Here is an 11,320-nt window from a genome sequence, read left to right on the forward strand (position 1 = left end):
TTAATCCGGGAGTATGGATTAAGACATAAGTTAATTGTTATTAATCCGGTGTAAAACCAATGTTTCTAGGCTAGGCATTAATAATGATGTAATAGTCTAGGCCAACCTTTGTAATTTGTTTTGAAATAATGAAATGCATTATTTGAGTATTTTTTGTTTTATACTTAACTATTATAATTTTATGAATTAAGGATAAAAATGACCGTCGAAAATAAATGTTAGATAAAGCCCATATCTATAAAGAAATTTGTAGTGATTGAAATACGGATTCCGGAGATATAAAGAATACCAAAATCCGAGTTATAACGAAGAAGTTATGACTTGTCGAAGTTTCGCGACAGAACCGGCACGACGCTATGTGACGTAAAAAGTAAATTTATGATAAAATGCTTTTTAGCATTAATGATCTAAACAAAATTTGTAGTGTTCATTAAACTGAGAGCGTGCATAAAAAGAACGCCAAAATCTGACTTCACATGAGGAAGTTATAATTTTTCTAAGTTTCAGTTTAGCTGTTTGCAAGCCGAAACTCGAATTTTAGATCGAGTGATTTTTAGCGAACACAACCTAAACGAGAATCTATGGTCTCATCAATAGTAGTACAACGGTAAAAAGACAGACGAAAATGAACTTCGGATGAAGAAGTTATGAATTTTTTATGGATTTTCATGTCCCGGTCTATTAAAAATAATAATAATAATAATAATTCCAAATTAGCCGATAGAGTGTAAACGAAAGTTGTAGAGTATAATTTCACCTAATCGTGGATATAAAGAACATCAAAAATGGACCATGTATGCAAAAGATATAAATTTTTGAAGTTTGTGGCACAAACTTCAAAGCTTATCTGAAGGGAACGAGTTGCGTCCGAGGGAACTCCCCGCGTTCGAATGCAGTGGAGACGTATCTCGCATCTTGACACGTCCGAAGCCACACACCTACCGGAATGCGCTGCATTCGTATGAACGCATTGCATTCGGGAACACGCTGCGTTCCTCCAAGGAACGCGTTGCGTAGACCAGGCTAGGCTTCCCCTATAAATACCATGCGAGACAGCCCATATTTATGTTACAAATTTCAATTCTTTCACCTTTTACTTTCCTTTTTGTTACAATAAATACCCCCAAGCCTATTATATCATCCTAGCATCATAAGCAAGTCCCGGAGAGCGCGAAGATCCTGAGAAAAAGAGTTTTCGAGTCGAAACTCTACCCACGTGAAGCCCGATTTTTTGGAAAACATCTCGGTTTTATCAGAAACGATCGTTTTAAGAAACGAAGTGCTGGGTAGATGAAATAGTTGACGCGTGTTAAAATGATGAGAGGTCTCGATATTTTTATTGTTTCAGTCATCTAGCGGAGTATAGATGACAACCACGGACCTTTATAGACAATCTAGTGGAACGCTAGCAGGCTCACAACCTGTAGGTGTTTGTGAACTTAGTGTTCAATAGTATACTCCATCCCCCGCATGGTTGCCTTATTTGACATAAACTACTGAGGAATCCCTAAAAACCAGTGTCATCGCCCCGATGAAAATCCTTAAGCTAGGTCCTTATGAAAGGTGTTTAGGGACGTAAAGTGAGGATAATGGGAATGGGTAATCAGGGTTATTGCTGTTTGATGAAATTAATAAATTTTATTTAATGTGGGCTGAAAACCCTATATGCTCACAAAGCTCCAAAGCCTAACCCACTCAACTTTCTATATTACAGGTAGTGGACCCCGAGCATAATTGGATGATGACGAGGGATTTTTGGATTATAAGCTTGTAGTTGTAAATAACTATTGTAAGGCTTTTAATTTACTATTTATGCTTTTGGTCTGTATCGGAACATAACATCCCGATGTTTTGTTATATAATGAAAATATATTTATTTAAGAAATGTTTTGATAAATTTTTATTATATTTTGTTTTGGGAACAAATTCCACAACATCTTTTGGAAAATTACTCTGATTTTATTTTAAAAGCATAAACTAAATCGGTCTTTTATGGCCGAGAAATTTGTGGATGTCACAGTTGGTATCAGGGCATTATTTGAAGCGAACTAGGAATTTGTAGGATTTCTAGACTTAAATTTAGAATGCTAAGTGATGATCGTGAGATGAGTGTCTACGATTTTTAGACACGTGCACTAGTATATTTTAGGAAAGATGCCTAAAATACTTTTATGTGCTAAATGCTATATGTTTGTCATATATGCCATTATTTTTTCGGATCTATGGACTGTTGCCGACCAGATCTGGAAACCTTAGGTGTTTAGGATTCTAAGCGTACGACTATGATATTAGAACTAGCATGTAAATGTTTCGAAGTGGTAAGGAGAATTTAAATGTCTATCGTGAAAAAAGATGTAACACCCTGAGTTCAGAAGTGCAAGTTCAGGGTGCTTGGGGTAATTAATGAGGATCGACTCGGCGAGTCAATGGATAGACTCGGTGAATCGAGTCGCGATTTTGGTCACGTGCTTAGTGACCAACTCGGCGAGTCAGCAGATTGGACTCGGTGAGTCCGTGCTGGAATGAGAAACCCTAATTCCTAGGGTTTGCACCCTATTTAAGGAGCCTTAAGCCCCTATTTCGGCCGCTTATTACCCCTCTGAGGACCAGAAGCCCTAAATTCATAAGAGAAGAGCCTTGGAAGTATTTTGGAGCTTGGATAAGTGATTTAATAAAGAAATCTTCAAGACTAAGGACCTTGGATCAAGGAGGCTTGAGGAGATTTGGTTTACTTTTCAGTTATAGGGTTTTTGAGGTAAGGATTCGTCATCTTGGCTTTATTCCTTCTAGATCCACCTTTTTGGAGCTTTAGGGTTTGTTGGGAAAATTTTATGTTGAGATCTTGATGCATGAGTTAGATCTGGAGTTGAAACTCCAGATCCGAGTTCCAAATGGATTATATGTGAAGAAAGCCCTTTGATTAGCCATGCAAAAGCCAACCCTAATGAGTTAAGTTCCATTTTAACTTGGTTTTAGATGAATGGGTCATGGAAGCATGTAAAGGTAGCAACTTTATGTTGCTAATGAACCATAAGGACCCTAATCTAGTGTTTGGAGTAAGGGAGTGGCTCTGTGACTTGAGATTATGGAACTTCACGTTGGACTCGGCGAGTCTGGGAGATGACTCGGCGAGTCAGACTAGAGATTTGGCATGAGTTGCGTAGTAACTCGGCGAGTCACATAAGTGTACTCGATGAGTTGCATGAAGAGAGGCAGGAACTCGACGAGTTGGAAGAACAACTCAACGAGTCTGTTGAAGATTGCCTTGGACTCAGAGAGTCTGTTCTTGGACTCGGCGAGTCTGGTTGTGGAGTCCTAACCTTTTCTGGTTGAACGGTGAATCGGAAAGTCGAGTGATGACTCGGTGAGTTGAACGAGAAGGGACTCGGAATTGTAGGACTCGGCGAGTCGACGGGAAGACTCGGCGAGTAGGGTCACACAGGAATGTGGACTTTGACTGAGGACTTTAACTTTGACCAAGAGTTGACCAGTTGACTTCCAAGGGTATTTTGGTAATTATTAGTATTTATTGAGTTCAGTATTTTGGTATTGATCAGTGGTGGATTTCGTGTTGGAGGTTGGAGCAGCGTGATCTTATTTTTGTAGATCGGCTTTGAGAGGTGAGTTATCCTTACTATATCGATAGGGTCTAAGGCACCAAGGCCAGCCCTTTATCGGATGGAAATTCGGGTAGTTATTATGTTGTTACTTTGCTATATGTTTGCATCCTAGTAGTTAGGATGGTATATGTTAGAGGCCTGGTTAAGGTCAAAATCCTGGTATATAGGATGATTCTATGTTATTGATTGGTTAGGTCGGTATCCTGGTTAGAGTGTGTTATGTATGTGATCTTCTAGATCGGTTGGTTAGTGATGAATTGCTATATAATTATATGTTTATGTGCACATGGTTGATTGACCGGGGTTGGGTTGAGGTGGGTCCTGCTTTATGCTGTAGGCCAACATACACAGGGAGTACCGGATATCCTGAAGGCCCAGCGAGCAGTCCGGATAAGCTGTAGGCCCCAGGAGGCCGGACCAGATGTGCCGAGGCTCGGAGAGTGGACCAGGCCGATTGAAGGCTCGGTACAGGTGGACCAGTCATACTGTAGATTCATAGAGTGGACCAGGCCGACTGAAGGCCCGGTGCGGGCGGACCAGTCATACTGTAGACTCAGAGAGTGGACCAGGTGGGTTGAAGGCATAGTGCGGGCGGACCAACCACACTGCAGACTCGATGTATATGGCTAGACTCGGAGGGTGGACCAGGTGGACTGAAGGCCTGGTCCGGCGGACCAGTCATGCAGTAGACCTGAAGTGCATGGTTGTTCTGTTTATGATATGATATGTTATGAGTATGGTATATGTGGTTGGTATTTTGGGGGTATCTCACTAAGCTTTCGGGCTTACAGTTTTCACTGTATTGTTTCAGCTACTTCAGGAGATCGTGGCAAGGCGAAGGCGTGATCATACCGCTCCTCATGTTTTATGTATTTATGATGTGGTTCTGGGAAATACTCATATAATAAATGAATTGAAAACCTTTTTGTAATGAATTAATGAATATGGGTTGTTTGGGAAAAGTTTAAATTGGTTGAAAATTTTTAGATGCTACAAGTTGGTATCAGAGCCTTGGTTTGAGTGAATTGGAAGAACATTTGTGTAAATCCAGTCTCAAATCAAGGAGAGTTTTAAAGAGAAATTAAAAATGGTTTTCAAAAAAATAAGTAAAATGAGGATGCAGAGGGTACGATCAGCCGGAGCCAGTAAGTTACCCCAAAATTACCATACAAGTTATTTTTTTATGTGATATGTTAGAACAACATGCTAGTGTAAGGCTAAGGATGTTCAGGAAGTGCATGATAGAGTTGCCTGATTGTGATGCCTGCTAGCCTAGGGTCTCCTTTTATGAGAGTTTCAGTGTTCCACTAGGAGTGAGGATAGAGTGTTTGCTATGTTCGTTAGTGCTTGGGGCGTTGTGATGATACTTGAGACAAATATGGGTAGGTTTGGAAGGTAGTATGGGCCCGTATTACTGAAAGCACAGGACCCATACGCGTAGCAAGGAAGTCACAACGCCTGGGTGATTGATTAGAGAGTCATTATGGGTAGTTATGCGAGGTTTCTGAGGATCTCATGGTGTATTGCAGAATGGCGATTACGAGACATTTCGGGGCAGGATCCGGTTTGCGATTAGGAGCAGGAGAGGGTGGTCAGGAGAGGTCAGCACCACCCGAGGTTATTGTCCAGATGAGTATGGATGAGTTGGATGCCAGGATTCGTGAGATCCTACATGATGAGGTTGCTGCTATTACGAAGACGGTTGCCGGAACTGTTTGGGTCGATCAAGACCGCCATGGTTGAGTACTTTGATGAGCGTTATGCAGCTCTTACGGAGACGGTTGCCACGATGGCTACAGCAACTGTAGAAGTGGCAGGAGGAGGAGCCGGTAGAGGTTTTCGGTATTAGGACTTCGATAATACGAAGCCCCCTACTTTTGATGGGATTCAGGATCCGATTGTTGCTATGCGATGGTTGTCAGATGTGGAGGGATGTTTCTTCACATGTTCATGCCCTGCTGATCAGAGGGTGAGGTGTGCTCTGAACCTGTTGAGGCTCGGAGCAAAGGATTGGTGGAGGTTGACTACGATGTCTTATTCTGATGCGCAACGGGTTGCGGTTACATGGGATTAGTTCCAGGAGATGTTCAGCACTCGTTATGTTCCACGAGTTGAGAGAAAGAGATTGGCTTAGGAGTTCCTAGAGCCAAACCAGAGGGTCTAATGATTTATGTATGCTTTGTGATTTATGTATGCTATGTGATATTAGACCGAACCAGAGGGTCTAACGACTTACGAGGACAGAGGGTCTATTTGATCAGTTGCAGGGGGAGTCTTGGTTCTCCAAGATAGACCAAAGGTCGGGATATCACCAGATGAGAGTTCGGAATGAGGATATCCAGAAAACGGCGTTTAGGAATCGTTACGGGCATTACGAGTTTGTGTTGATGCCATTCGGACTCACCAATGCACCCGCGACATTCATGGGCCTCATGAATAGGGTGTGTAGGCCGATGTTGGATCAATCAGTAATTGTATTCATTGATGACATCTTGGTGTATTCGAGGACCAGAGAGTAGCACGAGGAACATTTGAGAGAGCTCCTCGGAGTTATGAGATCGGAGAGGCTATTCGCCAAATTCTCCAAGTGCGATTTTTGATTACGGGAGGTCCAGTTCTTAGGGCATCTCGTTAACCAAAATGGGATATTGGTTGATCCGGCGAAGATCGAGGCTGTGATGAGTTGGGGGGTGCCGAGGTCACCTACGGAGATCCGGAGCTTTCTTAGGGCTGGCAGGCTACTATCGGAGATTTATCAGGGACTTCTCCAAAATTGTTGTGCCACTTACCAAGTTAACCCGGAAGGGTGTTACTTTCTCATGGGGTCCGGAGTAGCAGACCTCATTTGAGACCCTTCGCCAGAGATTGTGCGAAGCTCCCGTGCTTGCATTACCAGAAGGGGTGGAGGATTTCGTGGTGTACTATGATGCATCGATATCGGGGTTGGGAGCGGTGTTGATGCAGAGAGGGCATGTGATCGCGTATGCGTCGAGGCAGTTAAAGACTCATGAGACGAGATATCCCACCCATGATATGGAGTTGGGGGCTGTGGTTTTCGCCCTCAAGATCTGGCGTCACTATCTGTATGGGGTTCGGTGTACGATATACACGGACCACAAGAGCTTGAAGTACTTGATGGATCAGCGAAATCTGAATATGCGTCAGAGGAGATGGTTGGATGTGGTAAAGGATTATGATTGCGAGATCCTGTACCACCCGGACAAGGCTAATGTGGTAGCCGACGCCCTGAGTCGTAGGGCAGAGGGTGCCTTGATGCGAGATATCTGTATGAGGTTGACGGTGATGACCCCGATTTTGGACACCATCCGAGGGGCTCAAGATGAGGCTGCGAGATCAGAAAACCAGAAGAGGGAGCGGGTTGTCGGTCAGGTATCGGAATTCGTTACGGATGGTCGGGGACTTATGACTTTTCAGGGTCGGATTTGGATACCGTTTGTGGGCGGTGCGCGTACTATCTTGATGGAGGAAGCGCATCGATTGAAATTCTCGATTCATCCCAGGGCTACTAAGATGTATTTGGACCTAAGGAAGGAGTATTGGTGGCCCTATATGAAGAGGGATGTTGCATGGTTTGTCGAGAGGTGCCTGACTTGTCATCAGGTTAAGGCCGAGCACCAGCGCCCGCATGGTAAATTGCAGCCGCTGGAGATTCCCGAATGGAAGTGGGAACAGATTACCATGGATTTTATCACCAAATTGCCACGGACTACGAGGGGAGTTGATGCGATTTGGGTGATCGTGGATAGATTGACGAAGAGCGCTCATTTTCTAGCCATCAGCGAGAGCTCTTCTGCGGAGAAGTTGGCAGAATTATATGTGAGGGAGGTGGTATCGCGGCATGGGGTTCCGATGTCGATTATTTCAGATCGGGATATGTGTTTTACTTCCAGGTTTTGGAAGAAGTTTCATGAGGAGTTGGGTACGAGACTGCATTTCAGTACCGCACACAACCGCAGATGGACGGATAGAGCGAGCGGATGATTCAGACGCCTGAGGATATGCTCCGAGCATGTGTTTTGGATTTTGGAGGGAGCTGGGACACCTATCTACCTCTAGCAGAGTTTTCGTACAACAACAGCCATCATTCGAGCATTGGTATGCCACCCTTTGAGCTGTTGTATGGGCGGAGGTGTCGCACCCCCATCTGCTGGGGAGAGGTGGGGCAGCAGGTGATGGGTAGCACGGAGATTGTACTCCAGACAACCGAGTAGATTCAGCAGGTCAGGAGGAGGTTGTTGACCGCGCAGAGTCGCCAAAAGAGTTATGCGGACAGGCGCTGGTCTAAGCTCGAGTTTCAGGTTGGTGACCTTGTGCTCCTAAAGGTCTCTCCTTGGAAGGGAGTGATACGATTCAGGAAGAGGGGCAAGTTGGGACCCCAGTATATTGGACCCTTCAGGGTAATTGCTAGGGTAGGCAGGGTAGCCTACCGGTTGGATCTACCTGCTGAGTTAGGGTAGATCCATGATACCTTTCATGTCTCGCAGTTGAGGAAATGTATTGCCGACGAGTCGGCAGTAGTGTCGTTAGAGGACATTCAGGTGGATGCGAGCCTGAACTACACAGAGAGACCAATTGCGATTGTGGATCGGAAGATCAAGGTTCTGAGAAACAAGGAAGTGCCTCTGGTACAGGTTCAGTGGCAGCATCGGAAGGGATCCGAGTTGACCTGGGAACCAGAGCGGGAGATGCAGGAGCAGCATCCAGAGCTATTTCAGGAATGAGACTTCGAGGGCGAAGTCAGATTCTAGTGGGGGAGAATTGTAACATCCGGGATTTCAGGTATATTAATTCTTCTTTTTATTTTGAGTTTTGTGGAGAAACTCGGCGAGTTGGTGCGTAGACTCGCCGAGTTGAGATGCGATTTCTCACCCGGATTGATGCCCCGATTCAGCGAGTCGCCTTGGTGGACTCGGCGAGTCTGCGCTGTTTATTGAAACCCTAATTTCTCAAGGTTTGAGGCCTATTTAAAGGGCCTTATGGCCGTCCTTTGCGCTCATCAGTCCCCAAAGTGATATCCTAGAACGTTTGAGTGATTCAAGTGAGGGAAGGAGCCATTATTGATCTTGGAGTTATTGCCTAGCAAGGGAAGAGGAGATCTAGCCAAGAGGAAGCAAGAGAGGGGTGGATTCTTGAAGAACTGAGGTCCAGGACATCACAACTGAGGTCCAGGACATCACAACTGAGGTACCATTTCGAATCCTTCTCTGTTATTGTGATGTTCATATAGATTTAGGGCTTTTGAACCCATTTGTGGCTAGATCTAGTATCCTCATGGTCCCTTAGCGAGTTAAGGCTCTGGATCTGGACCCATAGAGGTCCAGAGCACCTCTTTGCCCAAGCTTTATATGCATCCATGGAGGTTTTGGTTTGGGATCAATGTATTTGAGGCTAAAACACCATTAATGAGCTATTTGATGCTTAATGAACACCAAGACTTGGACTTTACGTGGTCAATAAGCTTAAGGGGACTGGATCTATGAGTTAGTAGAGTGGATCTGACCTCAGAAGGTCATTTGGGGTTGTGCATGGAATGCACTCGCCGAGTCCACTCCCAGACTCGGCGAGTTGGTGTGGGTTGTTCAGTGATTACGAACCAGGGACTGAGTAACCGAGTCGGGTGAGTGACTCGGTGAGTCGGAAGAGATTCAGAGGGATCGGGTTCTCGTAGGGACTCGGCGAGTCCACGCCAGACTCGGCGAGTCGGGTCAACCGTTCACTAGTTTGACTTCGTAGTGTTAGTCAGCCTGGGTCAAGGTGGTATTAAGTAGAGATATTATTGTGTTGTAGGAGGATGATAGCTCGGGAGATCGAGCACTAGTAGTTACGAGATTTACGAGTTACCGAGATACGCGAGGTGAGTCTTCTCACTATTCATTACCTTGAGTAGGTATTTCGAGTTGACCAGAGGGTCTCATGTGCTATGTATGAGTTTATGTGTTGTCTTAGAGATTTCGTGCTATGTGTTATTTGTATGCTGTATGGTTATATAGACCGGGCCGGAGGGCCCAACGATACTGACTGGGCCGGAGGGCCCAACGAGCTATGACTGGACCGGAGGGTCCGACGAGCTGCGGGACTGGAGGGTCCCACTGAGACATCTTGACCGGAGGGTTGGGTTTAGCCTTGAGTGGCGTATTTGTGGTATGTGGTATTTTAGGGAACTCACTAAGCGTTTATGCTTACAGTTGTTGTGTTTGATGTCTTAGGTACCAGCGAGGACCGTGGGAAGGCGACGACTTGACTTGTACACACCCACACCGATGGAGTTCATGTTAGAGAGATCTTGGGATTTGTTTGAAAACACTGTTGTTATGGTTTTGAGATTATGATATGATATACATTTTGTGATTTAAAAATGAAAAATTAAATTGGAAATTTTACGTTGTTACAGAAAAGAAATTGCTTAAATTGTAAAAGGGAAGACAAGTTGGTGTTTATCCACTCAAACATTCGACTCCAGCCACGTTTTTCTGAAAATTACAAAGCTGGTCCAACCAAAAAATGGGATATGAATCCAGAAAATACAAATTTGGAAGGGCCAAGTACAATATATGAAGACTTGCAGTGGGAGAACTTAGAAGGAGATGATGTTGATGCACATGGAAATGGAAAAAGGCAAAGGATGTATTAGTTTCAAGTTTTGTTTAGGTGTTAATCAGTTACTGTTCCTGTTTTTTTTTTTTTTTTTTTTTTTTCAAATTGTTACTGTTACTATTTTTTTCTATTCATGGTATTTACTTTCAATTCCATGTTTTCAATTTTGAAGTGTTAGTTGTTGGAATATTACATTTTATTTGAAGTGTTTATGTTATAATCTAAGTTAACTGTTCTTAGAATTATGTTCTAAACATGGTACACTGTATTTGATACTATGGTACACCATACCGGATACTATGATACACCGTACCGGGTTGTATCGGGCGTACATAAATGAACCTACCCCCCCCCCCCCCCTCGTACTCGATACACCCAAGCTAGCGAACCACATTCCCGATCCATGTTCCCACATCGGATTGTACTGCGATCCATGTGACTATGTTCCCAACATACCGACTAATTTTACCCCAACAAATTTTATAACATTTCACACATCATCAACACCCCAAACCAAAACCAAAAAAAATAACCCCCCCCCCCCCCCCCCCCCCCCCCCTCAAAAAAAAAAAATTAAAAAAATAATAGTAATCAATAAATAAATAAAAACACATATGCAAACATAACGAAAAACTCCATACAACCTACAAGAACCTCACGTTTAACGGTTCCGAAGTTTGCGGATTTAGTTTCTTCTTGTTATGTTTATTTAAAGGTAATGATACGTGAATAAATCCAAACTTCTTCCTTTGAGCAAAGAATTGTTTATCAACCTGTTTTTCTTTTTCGGACTTTCTAGTGTCACAAAATATAAGCCCACTTTGTTCACGAAGCATTTCACTTAAAGATACATCATCTTTACGAATTTGACTTTCAACATCCTCTCAAACCATTATATTGTCTTGTAGGATCAATTTCCTACTCAATATATCACCAATTGAGACACTCGGTCGCAAAACTGGCCTCGATTTGTGTTGATAATGTTTAAATCGTCAACTATCAATGCGGCAAAGACTCTAGGACCATGATATGGATACGGGTTCTGGTTGTTGAACTATTATTATTATTTGATTTCGTGGGCCAAG

Source organism: Lactuca saligna, chromosome 9 (assembly GCF_052625555.1).
Source record: "Lactuca saligna cultivar CGN05327 chromosome 9, ASM5262555v1, whole genome shotgun sequence".
Classification (NCBI taxonomy): Eukaryota; Viridiplantae; Streptophyta; class Magnoliopsida; order Asterales; family Asteraceae; genus Lactuca; species Lactuca saligna.